Source organism: Aethalodelphis obliquidens, unplaced genomic scaffold (assembly GCF_003676395.1).
Source record: "Aethalodelphis obliquidens isolate GAN/ISIS:26980383/991018 unplaced genomic scaffold, ASM367639v1 scaffold5, whole genome shotgun sequence".
NCBI classification, from domain to species: Eukaryota; Metazoa; Chordata; class Mammalia; order Artiodactyla; family Delphinidae; genus Aethalodelphis; species Aethalodelphis obliquidens.
This window is the reverse complement of record NW_020837949.1, coordinates 53,939,234-53,962,589: the sequence shown is the minus strand read 5'-3', so window position 1 is coordinate 53,962,589 and position 23,356 is coordinate 53,939,234. Positions and strand designations below refer to the sequence as shown.

General features: G+C 39.2%; 1 protein-coding gene across 3 annotated transcripts in view; it reads right to left on the bottom strand.

The window, feature by feature from the left end:
* Positions 1-23,356, bottom strand: part of CDK14 (cyclin dependent kinase 14) — a 704,276-nt gene that overhangs the window by 600,848 nt on the left and 80,072 nt on the right. For all 3 annotated transcript variants that reach the window (XM_027102392.1, XM_027102393.1, XM_027102395.1), the window contains one exon: positions 7,156-7,264. The gene's annotated coding sequence lies outside the window, so the exon portion shown is untranslated. The remainder of the gene's footprint in view (positions 1-7,155; positions 7,265-23,356) is intronic.

Sequence of the window (23,356 nt, the reverse complement as noted above, 5' to 3'; positions counted from 1 at the left end):
TTTTAAAAAGATGTGGCTACTAGAAAATTTTTAATTACTATTTATGCGGCTCATATTTCTTTTGGATAGCACTGGTCTAGACAACTTCCCTTCTGCTTTCGGCTTCAGCATGTTATAAAGAAAATGACATAACTTGTGTAGGGCTCTTTGAGTTTTCTTAAGGAAACATATTATGTAACAACAAGACAAATTATCGAGGATGATAGTTGGCCAAAAAATGTACTGTTCTTTATAGGCCAAAGATAACGTTATTGACTTGATCGTGGTTTTGTGTTGTTTTTCCAACAGTGCTGATGAGTTTACACAAAGTCTTCTGTAATGTTTCTCTCCCTACCCATTCCACCCCCTCCTTGTGCTCTCTTATGACCGAAACAGCATGTTTTTGAAATACCTGGCCCAGGTTAAGAATGCAGTTCTCAGCCATGGAAATTTTTCCCTGTGTAAAGCATTCAGTCTTGTATAGGTTTGAACCTCAGCTTATTTAACATGGTATTCTAATTATCTGGTCTACTCAAGCAAGCAGATTCCAAATATCAGTGATTATATCTGTAATCACAGTTATAGAATACTTTGGCTCTTTTATATTTAATTCTAAATATGGTCAATTAGAATGCACTATTTAGGACTTCCCTGGTGGCGCAGTGGTTAAGAATCTGCCTGCCAATGCAGGGAATACGGGTTCGAGCCCTGGTCCAGGAAGATCCCACATGACGCGGAGCAACTAAGCCCGTGCACCACAACTACTGAGCCTGCGTTCTAGAGCCCACGAGCCACAAGTACTGAGGCTGCCTGCCACAACTACTGAAGCCCGCACACCTAGAGCCCGTGTTCGGTAGCAAGAAAAGCCACCACAATGAAGAGCAGCCCTTGCTCGCCACAACTAGAGCAAGCCCATGCACAGCAACAAAGACCCAACACAGCCAAAAATTAATTAATTATTTTTAAAAGGGGAAGGACACCTAATTAAGTCATCAAGATGAGAGATTACTAAAAATAATCTTGATGATATATTACCATATAATTTTTGGTATATAACTGAGAAGAATTCAAAGAACTGAGTCCCATTGCTATCACAAAACTCCATCAGGGACTTCCCTGGTGGTCTAGCAGTTAAGACTCTACACTCCCAATGCAGGGGGCCCGGATTCAATCCCTGGTCAGGGAACTAGATCCCACATGCATGCCACAACTAAGGACCCCACAAGCTGCAACTAAAGATCCCACATCCCGCAACTAAAAGAAAAAAGATCCTGCACGCAGCAACGAAGACCCTGCATGCCACAACTAAGACCCTGCACAGCCAAATAAATAAATAAATATTTTTAAAATAAAACACTCCATCATTCTTATTTACTTATTTAGGTGAAGAGCTTCTCAGCACCTCTATTTGCCAAATCATACATTCAACATTGACACTAAATCCTGTATATTTATCCCTGGATACATGGGGGAGAAAGGCTTTACTCATGTCATTAAGATCTGCAATTCCAATACAATTTTACATTTTATGTTTAATAATTATTCATCACTATTTGCAATATATTTATGATGTTTTGAGAAATTGTGCAGAATTTTCTAACACTTAGAACCTTATGATCACAGGAAATTTTAAATTATTTCCATATTTCTGTTGCACAGAAGTATGTTATTCATGAAATACTTTAAAGTATAAAATATATATTAGGAAATGGAATGGAAATACAATTTCAAGAAGAAAAATGAACAAAGAAGAACTTATTTTTGTGTATTTTAAAAGTATTATGGGGCATCAAATTGTTATAATATTTAGATTCTACTGGATAGATTCAAATAGAGATGTGACAGTTTATTTTTAAATGTCATTCATAATGTACTGGAATATATATATATATATATATATATATATATATATATATGTAACCTAACATGATAAAAATTTTAGGCATCAACTTAAAAATGTGGTGAGGAATGTATTACTTCTTAAAATATTTTAGGAGTACTTGAATGAACATGTCTGGAGACAATGAAAGGAGAAAATTGTGTTAGACAAGAAAATGATGAAGGAAAGAACAGGCCAGCTGTTGAGACTGACTGCACAATGAAATAAGATGACAAAGGACCTGTCTACTCACATTTGCTTTTGTGTCCTTTATCAAAGAGAAAGATCTAACGAGAATGATTGAATGGACATTGTGAAAGAGGAAGAGAAGTTCAAGATGGAAAAAGAAATTGTAACAGTGTACCCATCTCTTTGGCAGCCGACAGAAGGTGGTGAGACTAGCAAGGATTTGAGTCCACCAGGACTGACTCAGAATTCTGACTCTGCCAGTATTAATGATGTGACCATGGCATGATGCTTAACCCACCTCATCTGTATAATGGGCATAAAGCGATTTACCCCATAGGGTTAAATTTCATAAATTTCAATGTAAAGTGCTTTGCATAGAGTCAAGCAGAGCCATACATAAATAGTGGCTATTTTAATTATTATGTAGCTGTGGGCCTTGGAGCAACTTATCCTACATAAGTCTCACTTTCCTCCTCCATAACACAGGAATAATAACATCAGCCTCCTAGGATTACTATGAGGATTAAATTGATAATAAACCTGAGAGCACTTATAACACAAAGAAGGCATTCAATAAATATCAGTTCTTTCCGCACCCCTTCCTTCTAGCTTCCTATTGATTTAGACAATCCTATGGTACACCTGATGGGACGTGATGAAAAAGAGTCTGATTCCAAATACCTGTTTCTAGAATAGTACATTACTTTTATTGTGTCTACTAATAAAAAGACTAAAACTGAAATGATTCTCTTTCTTGTTAAGAGACCAGGGTCTCATATTACAAATGACTCTATCCTTGTGGATATGACCTTTCTGTTTTACTAGCAAATCTCATTAATGACAAAATTATTTTCCTGAAGTTGTGGAAGATAAATATACTGATCTATGACCATGTAATCAATCCTCTCACAAAGAGGACCGCCCCACAAAGAAAAAATTCTTGCCAAGTGTTTCCTTTTCTCTCATGAGGGAAAGGACAAAGCATTTATTAATCTATGGGAATAAACACTGTTGATTAATGTGATTCACATATTTTGAATGGTACCAAGTATGCCCTCTCTTTGCAGCTTTGTGTACGAAACAAAGCCTGGTTTAAGATGAGCTAGGATGCCCGGGAGGGAGTTAGGGAACCAAGTTTCACTGAACAGGCAGGAAATATGTCTAAAGCCACTTCCTCCATTTTAATCTGTGGGATAATTTGGTTCTTTTCAGAAATAATCTGAATAGTTGCTGTCCCTGTTGAAGAGAGGGGTGTAATGACTCTGAATAGTAGTCCAAATGCATAGGAAGGCCCTATATCAGCCAGGATCCCAGCAAGAAACAGATGGCACACTCCAAAGGAGTGAAAGAAGTATCGCTGAACCCGGATAATGGCTATGTGGGCATCTATTATACTAGTTTCTCTATATATGTCTATGTTTGAAATTGTCTACAGTAAAAAATATGAAAACAGAGGCGTGTAAAAGAGGGACTGATGGGGCTTCCCTGGTGGCACAGTGGTTGAGAGTCCACCTGCCAATGCAGGGGACACGGGTTCGTGTCCCATTCCGGGAAGATCCCACATGCCGCAGAGCGGCTGGGCCCGTGAGCCACGGCCGCTGCGCCTGCGCGTCCGGAGTCTGTGCTCCACAACGGGAGAGGCCACAACAGTGAGAGGCCCGCGTACCACACACAAAAAAAGAGGGAATGATGAAAGTGATTTACAAAGATGTGGGCAGAGGTTAAAAGAAAACAAGGGAAGGCGATATCTCCCTCTTTTCCCTCCATACCCCTTCCCTCTCACCCGCACCGGACTGCAAGAGTGGCAGGTGCTACCAGCCGCAGGCTTGAAGGAGCAAGGGAGAGGGACCAGCTCTGGGCACCCAAGGAGACCTGTAGCTGTAGAAAAGGGCCACCATCAGGAACTGTGGCCTTGGGTGGAGGAACGCAGACACCGTTAACCAAGTACGTAAATTTGTGAAGCCCAGGGCAAACTGAAAAATCAAGAAAAAAATGTAATTAAAGGTCCTGAAATATAAAACTTTAGCTTTTCTTCCACAGTCTTTCTTTCCCTCTCACTTGACTGGTCATGTTTTAAATTTTTTCCATTTAACACCATTTAAAGTAAAGAAAAGAATTAAAAGTTTAAATTATCAGCACAAACTTTACCACTTACATTGTGCAATGTCAGTTTTAAATGCAATACAAGAGCATTTAACTTGTATGCAGCAGAATCACCAAAATTATCCAATTCACATTTCAAAGTTCATACATAACATATGCATTTGTTTTCTTGCTGGAACAGCGGAAACACCCCTCAGAACTAACTCAACTATTCCATTTAACTTCTTTATACACACACATTGTACCAACCCTGTCTGCCTTTGGCTTACTAATGAGTAAAGAGGGACTGAAAGGAAAAGGAACTATGGATTGTCCTGTCCTCCCTTTCCTTCTATGGCATCATTTTTAGTGTAAGTGGTTGGCTAATATAGGGACGTAACATGAGTAAGGAAGGATATGATAGAGTTCCTTGGTTAGTTGGGTTTCTTAGCATGCCACAGCCTTTTGTTTGTTTGTTTGTTCTGGTTCAAGTGGAAGGAGAGGCATTTCGGGCTTAATCAGTCGCAGAGGTTCACCTTGACCTTGCTCTGAGTCTCAGTGAACTCCCAAGTGTCATGGATGCACAGGAATGCTATGCCCATGGAGCACTGGAAATGCTGTATGCAAATGGGGCAATCAGAAATGGCATAAGGTGTATCACGTGTATCTCCTCTTTAGTAATCAGACTTTACTAACGAAACACACATTCAAAGATAAAATTAAGAATTTCAAAATGGTGTCAGCAAAGCATTAAATCAAATGCAGGACCCCTCTGAGTATGGGGCCCTATTGACTGCAGAGGTCACACACCCATGAAAGCTGCCCTGCTGCCAACCCATGGTCAGGCAAGGAAGAAGCCAGGAGAATTAATGTTCTTTCCTTCAGTCCTCCCACCTCCTGCACCACTTACAATAGGTCTTCGTACATGTGAGATGTAACAGAAAATATACATATATTGGTCTCTACCCCTAGTTCATGATACAGAGCTCCTAAAACACTTGTAATTTCCTAAGTGATAAGAGCTTAGGAGCATCTTTTGTTCTAAAATTTGGTCTTTGACCCCAGTTCCTGACACCGATCTCCTAAATCCTTTGGAATTTCCTGGATGATAGCAATGTCCTTTGTTCTAAGAAGGTGACTCTTTTTTTTTTTAAAACAACTCTGAATTTTTTTTAAATAAATTTATTTATTTATTTTTGGCTGCATTGGGTCTTCATTGCTGTGCGGGCCTTTCTCTAGTTGTGGTGAGCGGGGGCTACTCTTCGTTGCGGTGCATGGGCTTCTCATTGTGATGGCTTCTCTTGTTGCGGAGCACGGGCTCTAGGTGCATGGGCTTCAGTAGTTGTGGCATGCAGGCTCAGTAGTTGTGGCTCGTGGGCTCTAGAGTGCAGGCTCAGTAGTTGTGGTACACAGGCTTAGTTGCTCTGAGGCATGTGGGATCTTCCCGGACCACGGCTCGAACCCGTGCCTCCAGCGTTGGCAGGAGGATTCTTAACCACTGCATCACCAGGGAAGGCCCTAAAAGGTTGACTCTTGGTGGGCTCTTGGATGGGGCCTGGTCACCAGAAAGACCAAGCCATGATTAGAAGCTTGGAATTTTCAGCTCACCTCCCATTCTCTAGAGAGGGGAGAAGGGCTGGAAATGGAATTAATGGTCCATCATGCTTACATGATGGAGCCTCCATAAAAATCCCAAAATATGAGGTTCTAGAAAGCTTCTATTCTAAGTTGTTGAATACGTGGAGGTGCTGGGAGAAGGAGCATTGGGAGAGGGCATGGAAGCTCCGTTCCTCTTCCCACATGCTTTGCCCTTCATATCTCTTCCATCTGGATGTTCATCTGTATCCTTTATCATACCCTTTAATAAACTGGTAAACATAAGTGTTTCCCTGAGTTCTGTGAGCTATTCGAGCAAATAATCGAATCTAAGGAGGTCACGGGAATCTCTGATTTGTAGCCAAGTTGAACACAAGTTGTGGGTAACCTGGGGACCTACTACTTGCGATTGGCATCTAAAGTGGTGGGGAGGGGGGCAGTCTTGTAGGACTGAGTCCTTATCCTGTGGCATCTGATGCCATCTCCAGGTAGATAGTGTCAGAATTGAGTTACACTGTAGGACACCTAGCTGGTGTCTCAGAAAACCCACATGTCTGGTGTCAGAAGCGTTGTGAGTGTGGCAGTAGTGTGAGAACAAAACAGATATGCAGGAGAAGTGTAGGTTTTGCCTACACAGTACACAATTAGCGCTTGGTAAAAGTGAGAAATTATTATTATGCAATGGCTCGAAATATAGCACTTATACACATTTGGGCAATATTAAAGTTGAAACATTTCTGCAACAGATGAAGACTATGATCCATTAGTTTTTACTATGTATAATTTTACAAAAACTATGATTATGAATGGGTGGATCTTTCCACGTTTAATCTCTAGCCAAAGATAAGTATTGTGAAGTTTTCATTAACAAAACACAGTCACTTCTGAACTTTTCTCACCAAAAAGCAGAGGTACACCTTACCTTTTTATACCTTGCAGATAAATTGTCCTACTCCACCATCCCCAAACATTGAGGAAAGATTTTTTTCTCTTTAACCCTGGTCAATTTATACACTAACATAAGGAGATTAGATGGAATACCAGATCCCATTGAGCAAGTAGCTAGGTGGGGCTCTTTTCTCTTTAAAGGCAACTTTAGATTAGAATCAAGTGTGAATAAAATAAACAGTTTAGAAAATGTTAGAGAGGTTTGGTCGTCAGTCTTTCTTACTTCTAGAGGTCAAGTTGAAATAAAATAGTAAGAGTCAGACTTTCTGCATTCCTGTGCATATCCAAGCAAGCCCATCACACAACCTCACTAATTTCCATGTCCTCATCCACAGAAGAATCATGTGGAAAGTGCTGCCCAGCCGCACTCCTAAGGTTCTTGTGAGGATTTTAAAAGATTTTTTGTTCGTTAAAAAAATCCTGAGAAACAAAAGCACTCTACAAATGCAAAAAAGAATTTATTCAAATAACTTTCTTCTTACCCAATATCTTTTTTGCACATCATTCAACAGCAGGTAGACTGGCTTATCTGTCAGGAACAACAGTCCTGAATTAATCCCATTCACGTCTTTGAAGTGTTCTTACCAGTATCTGTAAGAAAAAAATCATACTTGATTAACCAAATAGTGTTCTTTAATGTTCATGATAAATAAATGGTGTCTGGTCAATAACAGGTTCTCAATAAAAATTTGTTGAATGAATTCGGAAGTTCTATAACGTAAAACATTTGACATGATTTTACTCCCAAGGCTGTTAAAAGTCAAAACAATGGCTAAAACAATTTAGTTACTAGGGAGACCTAATTTTCATGTAGAGAGAGTTGAATAATAACAAGAACCAGAGCCTTAAAGTAAACACTCTTCTTCTGGCCGACTTGATCACTGTGGTGACTGTCCAGCATGAATGTGTAATAGCAACACATTTATTTAGTATTTCTGTTTAAAAAAACAGTGAATGGTAAAAGTAAAAATCTGAAATGGTATCAAACTCTTAATTGAAACATATTACAGCATAACGCTGGCAAAAAAAATGCACGTGGATTTCATAAACTCTGTGAATAAGCAGGACATTTGTAATGTGAACAGTGGAAGAAGAAGGGAGAAAAGGGTCAAAGGACTCATTATAGATTCAAGATATTGGTAAATGCTGTCTATAATTCATAAAGAAGGCTGAGAAAGGAAACAGGGATTCTTTGTGTTTTGTTTCTTTGGTTTTTTAACATCATATTAGCAGAGACTTTCTACCATCTGTCTTTCTTCAATATTTGTCTCAACATTTTGCTATTTGTTAGCATTTTTCTTTCTTTAAACAGTTTTATTGAGATACCATTCTCACATACCACATAATTCACCCATTCAGAGTGTACAGTCCAATGGTTTTTAGTATATTCACAAGATTGTACAACCACTACCACCATTTAATTCCAGAACATTTTCATCACCCCTAAAGAAGCTCCTACCTATTAGCAGTCACTCCCCATTTCCACCCCTTCCCCCAGGACAGCCATTAGTTTACTCTCTTACCTCTATAAATTTGCCTATTCTGGACATTTCACACAGATGGAATCATACAATATGTGGTCTTTTGTGATTGGCTTCTTTCACTTAGATAATGTTTTCAAGGTTCATTCTGTTGCAGGATGTATCTGTGTTTCATTTCTCTTTGTTGCTGAGTAATATTCCATTGTGTGGAAATACCACATTTTATTAATTCTTTCATCAAGTGATAGACATTTGGGTTGTTTTCATTTTAAAGCTGTTTTGAATAATACTGCTGTGAACCTTCGTGTGCAAGTTTTTGGGAGTATACATCTAAGAGTGGAATGGCTGGGTCATATAGCAGCACTGTGCCAACTTTTTAAATCAACTTTTAAAAATTTGAGATACAATTCACATACCACAAGATCCACCATTTTAAAGTGTACACTTTACTGGGTTTTAGTACATACACAAGGCTATGCAACCATCATCAACATCTAATTCTAGAAAAATTTCACCACTGCAAATAATGTACACATTACCCTTGAATTAACATTGGATCAGTAAGCCTAGATGCCTCTGCTCTTTCTTTTGCCTTGGAAAAATGATTTAAAACACATTGTCATTTTTATTAAAATCAAAATTTCAAGTGGGTATTTGAAAAATAAGCACACTGACTTTCTAAAATAATGGGTTTATTGAGATGTAATTCACATACCATAAAATTCATACATTTAAAGTGTACAATTTAGTGGTTTATAGTACATTCACAAAGTTGTGCAATCATTACCACTGTCTAATTCCAGAACATTTTCATCGTGCCAGAAAGAAACCCTTTACCCACTACCAGTCATTCCCCATTCTCCCCTTCCTCTAGCCTCTGGCAACCACTAATTTACTCTCTGTCTCTGTAGATTTTCCTATTCTGGACTATGTTTAACTTTCTGAAGTGTGAAAAAGAACTCTTATACCATTGTCCATTAACCACTTCTTTGAAGCATAAATCATTTGGCTACACACACGTGCATTCACACATACACACGCACACACACCTATTGTTTTTGTCACTACTGACATTTTCACACCTCCATCCCACTTTGTTGTACTCACAGGTGAGCTCAGCACCTGTTAAAATACCAAAGTGGGGAAAATACAAGCAGCATATGGCAAATTATTGGTATCCTCAATAGAGAGATTTACTCATCTCTGCAGTGACCATATAATTACAAACTAAAACAAGATAATTTTTCTTTTTTAATATATTTATTTATTTTTGGCTGTGTTGGGTCTTCGTTGCTGTGCGCGGGCTTTCTCTAGTTGTGGTGAGCGGGGGGCTACTCTTCGTTGCGGTGTGCAGGCTCCTCATTGTGATGGCTTCTCTTGTTGCGGAGCACGGGCTCTAGGCCCACGGGCTTCAGTAGTTGTGGCATGTGGGCTCAGTAGTTGTGGTTCGTGGGCTCTAGAGTGCAGGCTCAGTAGCTGTGGTGCATGGGCTTAGTTGCTCCGCGGCACGTGGGATCTTCCGGGAGCAGGGCTCGAACCCATGTCTCCTGCATTGGCAGGCGGATTCTTAACCACTGCACCACCAGGGAAGTCCAAAACAAGATAATTTTTAAATCAAAAACACCTCTTCCAAAAGATAATCTAAACACTATAATACCCAGAATTGCTGAGGATGTAAACAAAGAGGCACTCTCATACACTGTCAATTGGAATTTAAAGTTTTATAACACTTCTCAAGCCCAATTTGGCCACATGTGTCAAAAACCTTTAACATATGTGTCTTTTTGACCCAGAAATTCCACTTTAAGGAATTTATTATTAGGAAATTATCTTAGGAACCCTTAAAGATATGTGTGTGTGTGTGTGTGTGTGTGTGTGTGTGTGTAGGGTTGTTCATTATCTCATTGATATTTAAAATATCAGAAAACAGGAAAAAATTCTAAATATTTTTTAAGAGAAAGAGGTTAGTTACTTAGCTTACCAGAGAGCCATATGATCAATTACCAAGCTGCTGATAAAAATTATATCGAGGACCAGTGATGAACAGTGGATTTTAAATAAAAACCACATCATCATTTACATTAGCACCCCGCAAAATGAAATACTTAGGTATAATTCTAACAAAATATGTACAAGAGCTATTTGAGAATAACTCCCAAACTCTAATGAATGAAATCAAATAAATGGAGAGATAGTCTGTGTTCCTGAATAGGAAGAGTCAGTATCATCAAGATGTCAGTTCTTCCCAACTTGATTTATAGATTCATTGCAATCCCAGTCAAAATCCCAACAAGTTCATGTGTGGATATTGGCAAACAGATTCTAAAGTTTATATGCAGAGGGAAAAGATACAGAATAGCCAACACAGTATTGAAGAACAAAGTTGGAGGACTAATACTATAGATTTCAAAACTTACTACAGTAAAGCTACGGTTATTAAGACTGTGTGAAATTGGCAAAAGAATAGACAAATAGATCAGCGGAACAGAATAGACAGTCCAGAAATAGACTCACATAAATATCGTCAACTGATCTTTGACAAAGAAGCAAAGGCAATACAATAGAGCAAAGACAGTCACTTCGACAAATGGTGCTGGAACAACTAGACATCCACACACAAAAAATGAATCAAGACATAGACTTTAGGCCCTTCACAAAAATTAATTCAAAATGGATCATAGACCTAAACATAAAATGCAAAATTATAGACTCCTATAAGATAATATAGGAGAAAACCTAGGTGGCTTTTTTGATACACAAAAGGCACAATCCATTACAGAAATAATTAATACTGGATTTTATTAAAATTAAAAACATTTGCTCTGTGAAAAATGATTTCAAGATAATGAGAAACAAGCCACAGACAAGAGAAAATATTTATGAAAGACACATCTGATAAAGAACTGTTATACAAAATATACAAAGAATTCTTAAAATACAACAAGAAAACAAACAACCCAGTTAAAAAATGGGCCGAAGAATTTAACAGACACCTTGCCAGAGAAGATATACAGATGGCAAATAAGCTATGAAAAGATGCTTCACATCATATGTCATTAGGGAAATGCAAATTAAAACAACAACGAGATAGCACTACACATCTATTTAGAGTGGCCAGAATGTGGAACACTTACAACACCAAATGCTGGCAAGAATGTGAAGCAACAGGAACACTCATTCATGCTGGTGGGAATGCAAAATGGTACAGCCACTTTGGAAGACAGTTTGGTGGTTTCTTACAGAAGTAAACCTACTCCTACTATATCATCCATCAATCATGCTCCTTGGTGTTTATCCAAAGGAGTTGAAAGTAAATGTCCATACAAAAACCTGCACATGGATGTTTATAGCAGCTTTACTTATAATTGCCCTAACTTGGAAGCTACCAAGATGTCCTTCAGCATGTGAATGGATAAATAAACTGTGGTACGTCCAGACAATCGAATAGTATTCTGCAATAAAAAGAAATGAGCTATCAAGCCACGAAAAGACATGGAGGAACCTTAAATGTATATTACTAAGTTAAAGAAATTAACCGTATAAGTTAACTATTTATATTTGTTCTCTATGTAATATTGTATTTTAATTTTTAAAATATTATGCAACTTAGCAATAAATACTTTTATAGTTAAAAAATGCCACAAAAGTGGCAATGAATTTTTTTTAAACTCTGAAATATTACAAGATAAATAACATAAATCTTGTGAAAGAGGAAAGGCTTCATCTTTCACTTTGTCAAAAAGTAGTTGCTAAAAAGCAACCAGAGGTTTCAGGAGGGAAAAAAAGGAAAATAAGTCCTTATGTACCCTTTTGCCATGGCATTGGCCTACAGGAAGAACTGAGGAAGACTGTCAGTCTTTTTAAAACGACGCAGCCCCCGCGGTAAAGACTATTCAAGCGATTTTACGTGTTCTCAGAGGAAGTCTTTGAACTAGGGATCCTTTCCTGAGAAAGTTCCTTTTTCAATCACCAAATAGAAAGGAACCCTTTCTGAAGATTGTCTTGGAGGATTAGATGTCTGTGGGGAGGGATGGCTGGCTGGCTGGCTGGATGGATGGATGAATTGATAGGTGGATGGATGGGCAGATGGACAAGTGGACAGATGGACAGATGGATGGATGGAGGGATGGACAGATGGACAGACACAGGGATAGATGGATGATGAATGGATGGGTGGATAGGTGGGTGGATGGGTGAATAGAAAGCATAGCTGTTGACTACATGAAAACATGGAATAGTCTCTAGAAATGTTACTCCCTTAAGAATTTACAGTTAATTACATAATTAAATCAACAAATAATTATTGAAAGCCAACTGCTGGACACTGCATTTGGCAAGGTCCCTGAAGTACATGTCCTTGACCTCATGAAGCATTCAAACTAGAGGCAGAGACAAAGAGCATGCAAATTAATACATCAATTATTAAAAATTATGAAAAGTACTTTCAAGAGAATTATCATTATCATCCTAATTTTTAATTCCATTAAATTAGAAACAAGTTAGAGGTGCCAATTCCTTCTTACAGGAGGAACATTGGCCACCACAGAGAGAGGGGGACCTAAGATCACATTTTAAAAATGTGAATATTGGCCAAGTTGCTTGACCTCTGGGCCAACTTTGCTGCTGCCAAAAAAAAAAAAAAGTGAGAAAGATAAATTTAATTCACATTTGTATTTGAAGATCAACTAAAAAAGTGCACTGCATATAAAATATATTGCATATATATCAACTCAGAAACATTTATTATAACTGAAATTTTAAAATATTTTTATTAAATATATCTCTTTTCACTTTGTATATCTATAATATCTAACTCTTGGAATTATTTTTAAAATACTGCTACCATACTTAAAAGTATTCGATCACTATTGTATTAAGCTGCCCTCTGGTGGCTTTTAATTTAGTATATATCTTTAACTACATTAGTATCTGATGTGAAGTATATTTAAGGTACTGTAGTTTGTTTAATACCATATTAATTCCTACTTTCTAAATGTACTTATTTGGCAGAGGCTTTGAAATTTTCATTTAATAAAAATAGACACTGGCTAATGTCTAGAACAGGGAAAAACAGTTAGAAAATTCATGAAGCAGAGTTTCTACATCCAGTGCAATGAATCATCACTTATTAGCGTTGTTTCTCTTATTATCATTATAGTACAGGAGTGACTGATATGAGCCTCAATCATAAAGCACAGAATATAACAATCAAAAATGCCTGAAAACTAAAATACGTTTATTAAGTAATGGTCCCTCATACATACTAAAGGCTCTCGTATCACACAATACAGTTAACCTTGGCAATGAACGTATAGAATATTCTCATTAATGAATTGGCTAAATGTTTGTCACTGCCCCAAATAATTTTATAGAGCTGTCTTTTAACTTCCTGCCAAAGATAAACATGATGTACCTGTTGAAAAGATACTTTTGGTCAAACCAGTCTCTTGTCTTTTGATAATAAAATGGAAATTGTCAATCACTTTTGTTTTATTTTGTTGAACTTTCTCTAGTATAATGATTGTAATGTACAAAATGACCTTGATTACAAGAACAATATATTTAACCATAAGTGTTTGAAAGTTAGAGTATCATTCAAATTTTCCTATTATTATTCTTTTTACATAAGGCAAGATCTATTTGGACAAAAATTATTTATCTTACATGTATACTCTTTAGATCAGGGAAAGGAGATCCACATTACATGAGATTAAACATTTTTTAAGTTCAGATGTTTATTTAGGTATTTGAGTACCTTCTGTGTGCCTAACCCTGCACTCTAGAAAAAATGTCCATTCCAGAATAGAAGCTCCAAATACATTTTAAGCTGTTGCAAAATCATGGGAATTAGCACTTGAGAGGAAAAGTGCTCCAATGGTTCAGGAAAGAATTGAGAGCTATATTAGCTGCAGGGGGGAATAAAAGCCTCTAGAGGAAATGGCACTTGAACTGGGCTGTGATAGATTGATGGGATTTGGGTGGCAAAGAATCAAATGTTGAACACATTTCAGATCAGAAAATAAAGATGAACAAAAAGATGTAAGGGGATCACATGTTGGTGAAAAACGTTGAGGGAACTGAGCTGAACATGTCATCTTTTAAAACAAATCTACACAGTGTTGTAGTTGAATACAGAAATAAATCTTCAGCTATGTTTAGCAAAATTCAGAAGATTCAAAGCAACAATAGTTTTACCTAATTAGGTAACACATATGAACTGCTATTCGTCAGCACCATTGAGCAATTGACCATTATTAGTAGAATTAGTAGGATCTATGGATCAATGGTTATAACAGAGACTAAGTGCAATTATTATGTTATTTTAAGCTGCTGAAGTTTTTCAGAACTGAGATACCATTTAAACAGAGAAATGCACAGATCTTATGTGTACAATTTGGTCAGTTTTCACAAAACTGACACACAGGTTTCAGTTCTGACACCTGTGCTCATCCACACTCCCATCAAGATAAAGACTGTTCTATCACAGCAGAAAGTTCTCTCAGCTCATTCCCAGTTATCCCCATCACCACCACCCGCAAGCAACTGCTGTTCTGATTTCTGTAACCATAGATTAGTTTTGCCTGTTCTTGAACTTCATGTAAGTGAAATCATAAAGTATGTACTCTTCTCAGTCTGGATTCTTTTACTCAGCACAATGTTTGTGAGACTCATCCTTGTGGTTGTATCAGTAGTTAGTCCCTTTTTATTGCTGAGTTGCATTCCACTGTATGAATATATCACAGTTTATCTACTGTCCTCTTTATGGATACCTGAGCTGGTTCCAAGTTAAGGCTACCAGGAATAAAGCTGCTATGAACACTTACGTATAGGTCTTTGTGTAGTCATCTTTTCATTTCACTAGGGTACATATTTAGGAGTGGGATTGCTGAATTGTATGGTAAGTATATGTTTAACTTTATAAGAAACTGCCTAACAATTTCCCAGAGTGGTTATATCATTTTATACTTCCACTAGCAAAACATGAGGGTCTATAGAGTTTTTATTCTCTTTAGTTTCAGTCATTCTAGAGGGTGTACAGTATCTCATTGTGGTTTAAAATTGTATTTTTATAAGAACTTAATGATGTTGAGAATTTTTCAAGTGGCTATTGGCCATTTCTTGTCTTTTTTGTGAAATGACTGTTCAAACATTTTTAACTGTTTTTTTTAATATTTTTTATTTTATTTTTTGCTGCGTAGGGTCTTAGTTGTGGCATGCGGGATCTTCTGTTGCGGCGCACAGGCTCCTTGCTACGCTGGGCGGGCTTCTCTCTAGTTGCGGCATGCAGGCTCCAGAGCACGTGGGCTCTGTAGTTGAGGCACACAGGCTCATTAGTTACAGTGTGCGGGCTTAGTTGCCCCGCGGCATGTGGGATCTTAGTTCCCTGACCAGGGATCAAACCCGCAACCCCTGCATTGGAAGGAGCATTCTTAACCCCTGGACCACCAGGGGAGTCCTTTGACTATTTTAAGATTGGATTTTTTAATATTCTTATCAAGTTGCAGGTATTCTTCATATATTTAGGGTGCAGGTGTTTGGTCAGACACGTGTTGTAAACGTTTTCTCCCAGCCTGTAGCTTATCTATTTGGTCTCTTAACATTGTCTTTTTGAAAATGTTTATTTGTGTATTTATTTATTTATTTGCCATGCTGCATGGCTTGTGGGATCTTATTTCCCTCACCAGGGATCGAACCTGGGCCCACAGTAGTGAAAGCGCTGAGTTTTAACCACTGGACCAATGGGGAATTCCCTGCAAGTGTTTAATTTTGATGAAGTCCAATTTACCAATTTTTTTTTCCTTTTGTGGTCAGTGTTTCCTGTTTTCCTCAGGAAATCTTTGCCTATCCCAAGGTTGCAAAGATATTGTCCTATGATTTCTTCTAGAAGCTTTATCGTTTTAGATTTTATGTTTAGGTCTATAATCCATCTTGAATTAATTTTTGTGTATGGTGTGAGGTGAGTTGAGTTCCATTTTTCCCAACATGAATATCTAGTTGTTTCAGCACTGATGAAATGACTTTATTAAGTTTAATTTCTCTGAAATTATGTCAAGACACAGGAAACTTTTAAAAGATTACTGAAAAAAGGGAAATTAGGAGTAAAAAGGGCACTTGACTCATACTTGAGTCATTCTTTGAACTCATATAGAAAACATGCACAAATGACTGTTAATATTTTTAAAAATACAGCCACCACACATATGAATTTCTGACAGCTCTATTCCCTGAATGAACTAACAAAACTATTTTATATGGAAAGGGTGCTCAATCTGTAGGAGAATCCTGACTTGTTTGAAAATTTGCAGCATCTTTCTATTTCACTAAGTGCCTCTGAAGCCAGTTAAATATTTTGGAGGTGGGGAGGAACCTTGAGTGGACCTTTTGACCGTGCAAAAATAAAACCCAAATCTCTCTAAATAGAAGTGTTAAGGACTCCTAGGAGCTAGACGGCACACGATGACACACAATGGGCTGGGGCAGGCTTTAGACCAGGACAAGAGAAGAAAACTAGATTTTTCTCTCTCTTTGGTCCTCAGATGAGATGGGGGTTTGTGTTCTGGGTAGGTGGTAATTTGGAGGAGGCATAAACATGGGGTAGAAGGAAGGGGTCGAGGGTAGGGTAGGTGAGCAGCATTTTATCAACAAGTCAAGGAATAAAATCAAAGGTCAGAATCCCCCCTTGGGAAAGGTTTAGCTGTGAACCCCTGAATTACTCATTCCAGTGGCTGTTTTCCTGCATGTTTTTCCGTTCCATAGACTCCCAAGTTCTTGGTAAAGTTATAGCTAGATCTTGCTTAGGGAAGTTAAGAGAGGGGCTGTGCTTCAGCTTGGAGTGAAATTGAAAGGGTAGGGGGCAGCAACCTCAAAAAAGTGACCTGTGAGAAGCTGAAAGAATAAACAGAAAAGCTTTGCAAGCAGAATATAAACCACAGAGAGAATACCAAGTGTTTGTTTTAGATGTAACATATTCCAACTTATATGAGGCACCATGTATTTATTGTGAGGATTTCTATGTTTTCAAGTAGAAAATTTAGATTTAGAGAAGGATTAATTAATGAAGCAAAGAGTAGGGTCACACACGATTTGACTCTTTTTTAAAAAAGCAGTTTGAAAGATGAAAGCTAAATGAAGGTATGAGTGTAATTCTACAGCACAAAAGTTATATTCATGGGGTCACCTTGGAATTGTCTGACTTACACGAAATCATCTAAATGAGTGCTTCTCAAATTTTAATGTTCATTCTGAAACGAATATACGTCAATTATACCTCAATAAATTAAAAAAAAGAACTTTAATGTTCATACAAATAATCTGTGGATTCTGATTCAGAAGAACAAGGATGGGACCTAGGAGTCTATATCTTTAACAAGTCTAAAGCAGCGCTTCTTCAAGATCTGTGCCTAGATTAGCAGCATCAGTACCACTTGGGAACTGGTCAGAATCAAAATTCTCAGACCACACTTCAGAACTGCTGTCCTGACAACTCTTGAGGTGGGGCCCAGCAATCTGACCGAACAAGCCCTCCAGGTGATTCTGATGCACACTCAAGTTTGAAAGCCAATGCTCTAGAGCTGCACTGTCAGTCATATGTATAAATTCAAAATGTATAAAATTAAATAAAAGTAAAAATTCACTTCTTCAGCATCATTAGCCACATTTCAAATACTCAATAGCCACATGGGGTAATGGCTACCCTACTGGGCAAAGAAGACATAGAACATTTCCATCATTGTAAGAAGTTCTATGAGACACTGCTGCTCTAGAGTACTATGTATTTGCAATGCTGGCTTCACATGAGAATCACACAGTGGGATTTTTTTAAAGTACCATTTCTTGGGCCCACACCAGACCAACTGAGTCAGAATCTCTGGGAGTGAGATCTTAATCCTCAAAAATTCCTTCTGCACTTGCCCTAAGCTATGAAGATCACCAGCAGCAGAAGTGGGAATAGGAGGTTGGGTAGATAATCCCATCTACTGCAGTATCAAGGAATGAGAGATGGGTTTTTCTAAAATCCCACACTGGGACTTTGAATGTTTTACCTCCATAAACTTCCTTCCTATGAACAAAACAGAGACAGTATTTTCCTTCAGAGAGTTTATAATTCAGCTGGGAAGTCAGTCCTCAAGTAAACTATAAACAATACAGAGAAACAAGAGTTATGAAATGAGGTATACTATGTGCTTTAGGAACCCACAGCAGAGGAATCTAGGGGTCAGGAAGGGTCTTCCCAGACAAGGGGCATTTAAGTTGAGTCCATAAGGATGAATAGGAATCTTTCAGAAGAATAGGAGGGGTGGAAAGTTTCCCAGGCAAAAACAACAATATGTCCAAAGCCTCGAAAGCAAGAGGGACTCTATGGTGAGTTCAAGGAACTGAATGAAGTTCAGAATGACTGGAGTGTGTGGTAACACAGGAGATGGGATGCAGAGGTTGTTGGGGACCAGACATCACAGGGCTTTATAAATAAGGTGATCTTTTATCCCATTTTCTCAGACAGTCTCAGCTTACACACCTGTTCCTTCATAATTATTAACAGCACTCCCTTTCACTCTCCAAAGTGCCCCGTTTGGACGATAAATTAAATGGTCATATTTCCTACAGGTAAAACTTCAACTTTATCCTAATGGGAACATATTGACGAATTTTAGGCAGAGAATTGACATTGTTAAAGTGTTTTGAAACAATTCCTTTGGCTGCAGAGAGAACAATGAATTGAAGACCAGTTAGAAGGCTGTTACAATTATACAGGCAAGAGACGATAGTGTCCTGGAGTTGTGGCATTGTGCATGGAGAAAAGTGGACAGAACTGTGAACTACTAAGAAAAGAGGAAGATAACAACTGAGTGTATGGACAGATGGGAGTCAAGTTGACCACTTTTCTACCTTGGGCAGGGAGTAATATAATTTGCTATGACAGAAGAGGAAGAAGGAAGGAAAACATTTTTGAGAGAAATGAGGTGTGCTGAATGATTCAAAAATGTCAAGTAAAATGAGGTCTGAAAATTCACTGGCCACATTGATGAGAGAAGTTTTTCTGGATTTTATGGGGCTAATGACTACATTGCAATGGGATGAATAGGAGGTGAATGGAATGGAAGGGAAATGAAGGGAAGAAATTGAGTGGAGGTAACTCAAGAAGCTTGGCTTTAAAGAGCAGGGGAGGGCCTTCCCTGGTGGTGCAGTGTTTAAGAATCTGCCTGCCAACGCAGTGGACATGGGTTCGAGCCCTGGTCCGCGGAGCAACTAATCCCGTGCGCCACAACTACTGAGCCTGTGTTCTAGAGCTCGCGAACCACAACTCCTGAAGACCGCATGCCTAGAGTCCATGCTCCACAACAAGAGAAGCCACTGCAATGAGAAGCCTGCGCACTGCAACAAAGAGGAGCCCCCGCTCACCGCTAGAGGAAGCCTGCGCACAGCAACGAAGACCCAGCACAGCCAATAAATAAATAAATTTATTTTTAAAAAATAATTTTAAAAAAATTAAGAGGGGGGAGAAATTTAGCTGTGGGAAATTGAAATTGGAGGTTTCCTTTCTTTTAAATAGTTTTTCCATGTGTAATTGCTAATTAGAAGGATCAGATAGAGAAGATTTGAAGATGTGGAAAAGAGAAACAAGAGAGAAGGATCCAGAGCATAAATGAAGGTTTATTAGTTATCTATTGCTACATAAGAACTTATCCCCAAATTTAGCAGCATAAAACAGTAAATATTTATTATCTCACAGTTCCTGTGTGTCAGAAACCAGGGCACAGCTTAACTGGCACTTCTGGCTCAAACTCTCTCATGAAGTTGCTGTCAGGCTATTTGCTGGGTCTGTGGTCTCATCTGATGACAACAATGGGGGAAGAGGAGGGAAGAGGATCTGCTTCTATATTTCCTCATGTATTATTGTCACCATTCAGCTTCTCACAGGCTGTTGGGCTAAGAGCCTCAGTTCCTTGTTGGCTGTCAGCCAGTGGCCTCCCTTAGTCCATGAACCTCTCCATAGGGCACCTCACAACATAGCAGCTGGCTTCCTTCAGGGTCAGTAAGTGAGAGAGGAAGAGGGAGCTAGAAAGTACCCAAGACAGAAGTCATAATATGTTTGTTAACCTAACCTCAGAAGTTACATTCCATTACTTTCACTGTATTCTATTTTGGCGGAGAAGTCACCTATGTCCAACCTTCATTCAGGGGGAGGGAATTTCACAGGGTATGAATATCGTTAAGTGAGAGTCATTGGGAGCCATTTTATAGACTGCCTGCCACAGAGTAATAAAGTATCAACAGAAGAGGGAGACCTCTTCTCCGGTAATAGAAAGGGGAAAGAGTTGGATGTAGATTAGGGCAGTTTTGGATAATTGTAGTGAGAATGGACAGAGTACTTTTCAGATGGCTTCTATTTTCTATGCCAAGTAAGAGGCACCATTTTTTAAAATTTTTATTTATTTAGTTAGTTTTGGCAGCGTTTGGTCTTCTTTGCTGTGTGCGTGCTTTCTCTAGTTGTGGTGAGCGGAGGCTACTCTTCGTTGCGGTGCATGGGCTTCTCATTGCGTTGGCTTTTCTTGTTGCGGAGCATGGGCTGTAGGCACGCGGGCTTCCATAGTTGTGGCTCGTGGGCCTTAGAGCTCAGTCTCAGTAGTTGTGGCACACGGGCTTCATTGCTCTGCAGCATGTGGAAACTTCCCAGACCAGGGCTTGAACCCGTGTCCCCTGCACTGGCAGGCAGATTCTTAACCACTGTGCCACCGGGGAAGCCCCACACCATCTTTTTTTGAGAATTAAGAGGAAATTGTTGTTTTGATAGTAGAAAAGCTTTGAAACAACCACTGTTGGGTATAAGAGAAAGAAGTGAGCTGAGAAACAGAGGACTGACTGGGAATATTATGGGCCCAGCTGAAGTGCGGATCCACAAAATTATAGTAAAATCAATCTGCCCAGAAGGGTGATTTTTCTCCAGCAGCACTTAGTAATAGGCAAGAGGAAGTCCTCCATGGCTACTTTCTGATGATTGTCCACTTTCCCTTAGGGTGACACGGAAAGCATGAAAAATTGCTGAGGTTGACACCAAAATTTATATAACCATAAAACTGAGCAAAATAGCTTCCAGTGTCAGGGTCTAAAAAAGGAAACTGTCACACAGAGTTTCATTTGCCACAAAATTCATGGAGAGTCAGGTTAGCACAAAATAGGCCAGGTTGCTAAGTTATTGGGTTAGCCAAAAAGTTCGTCGGGTTTTTCCATAACATCTTATGGAAAACCCCAATCTAACTTTTTGGCCAACCCCATATATGCCATAAAGTTGATTATCTGCCTTCACTGGAATTCATGCTTGCTAAAGATAGTTAAACCCATCGACCACAGGAGAGTGTTATAAGTCTTTCATTGCTTATTTTGGAAAAGATTTTTTTTTTAATGAAAAATCCCCAAAATGAATTCTTGAGAAACAGGTTCACCAGTTTACTCTGCCTTCTGAACAAAACTTAATTAAAGCTCTACTCTGATGCTTCTATTTCTTATATATAAAACTTGTCCTATTCTAAGAAGAATGAGAACCTTTCCCTAGACTGGAGGCCTGCCTAGTGTCTGGGAGGGGCTAGCAACCTGTCAGGGTTGGCCCTCTGCCAAGTGAGCTAATCACGTGTCAGCTGCCTTGCCGACACTTGGCCACTGCAGTGGAGGGAAGGCCCTGATAAAAACAGGCATATACAGCACCATCTCCCACCCTTGTGTGCATGTGTTGTTGGACCATGAAAGTGAAGATATTCAGGTTCCCTAGCCTGACTCCACTCAGCCTTGCCTCACCTATTTCTTTATATTTTAGTACCTAGGGAACAAAGGACGTCCAAAGAATAGAACATAAAAAGGCAACATGGGACTTCCCTGGTGGCGCAGTGGCTAAGAATCTGCCTGCCAATGCAGGGGACACAGGTTCGATCCCTGGTCCGGGAAGATCCCACATGCCGCGGAGCAACTAAGCCCGTGCACCACAACTACTGAGCCTGCGCTCTAGAGCCCATGAGCCACAACTACTGAGCCCATGTGCCACAACTAGTGAAGCCCGTGCGCCTAGAGCCTGTGCTCCGCAACAGGAGAAGCCACTGCGATGAAAAGCCCGTGTGCCTCATCAAAGAGTAGCCCCTGCTCGTGCAACTAGAGAAAGCCCACACGCAGCAATGAAGACCCAACACAGCCAAAAATAAATAAGTAAAATAAATATTTATATTAAAAAAAGCAACGTAAGGCAGGAGATAAACTTTTGCTACTCCAGAGACAGTTCAAAGCCAGAACACAAACATGTTGAGATGACAGGCGTTGGATTTCTCCATAGTTGAGATTTTCTCAGACAGGAGAGTCTGAACAGCAGAGAAACAAGGAAGTTTAGGGTTAGCCAATAAGCATGGTTGACACATTGACCGTGATAGGGTAGGACCTGGAGACCGGAGGGCCTGAGAGATGTGAAGAGGGCAGTATTGTCAATGAGTGGGTGGTGTTGATAAAGCAGACCAGAGGTGCCAAGGGTGACTGAACCACTGAGCTAGAAGGAGAAGCAGTTGTAGCCCTAAACTGGGCTTTGAATTCACTCCCTCTGGGAGGTTTACACTGTTATCATGGTATAATGGCTTTTGCCCACTAACTGCTATGCATGACATGATTTATACAGGAGAATGCTTTCCAGATTCCAGTGTTTTTACAGAGATTTAGTCACCTCTCTTCTGTAGAGTGGAGACTCCTACCTAGATCTTGTGGGAGGAACAGAGCAGCTGAAACACGCCTGGGTAATCACTAGATATGACAACTGAGAGAGATTAAGTTATGTAACAGGTAAAAGTCCTTCCTCGTACAAGATTGCCCTTCAAGCAACAGATTCCTTCTAAATATCTTTTCCTTACTATTGAAGGGGAAATGCTCGCTGTAGAAAACTTAGGAAACTGATCCATCCACTTACCCATTCATTCAGTGAAAACACAGAGAGCCTTGGTGGCTTTGTTGGAGTCACAGTGATACAACAACAAATACGGCACATAAGGTCCCTGCTTTCATGGGCCCTGCTTCCTAGTGAGGGAGACTGCTAATTAAAAAGCATATTTTAGTTAAGGAAAAAATGATCAGGGCAATGAGATGAAGAATGACTGCTGGGTGGGGTGGGGAGTGGAGACACAGCAGATGGGGTGCTCAGAAAAGGCCTCCTACAGGAGATGACAGTTGAACTGAG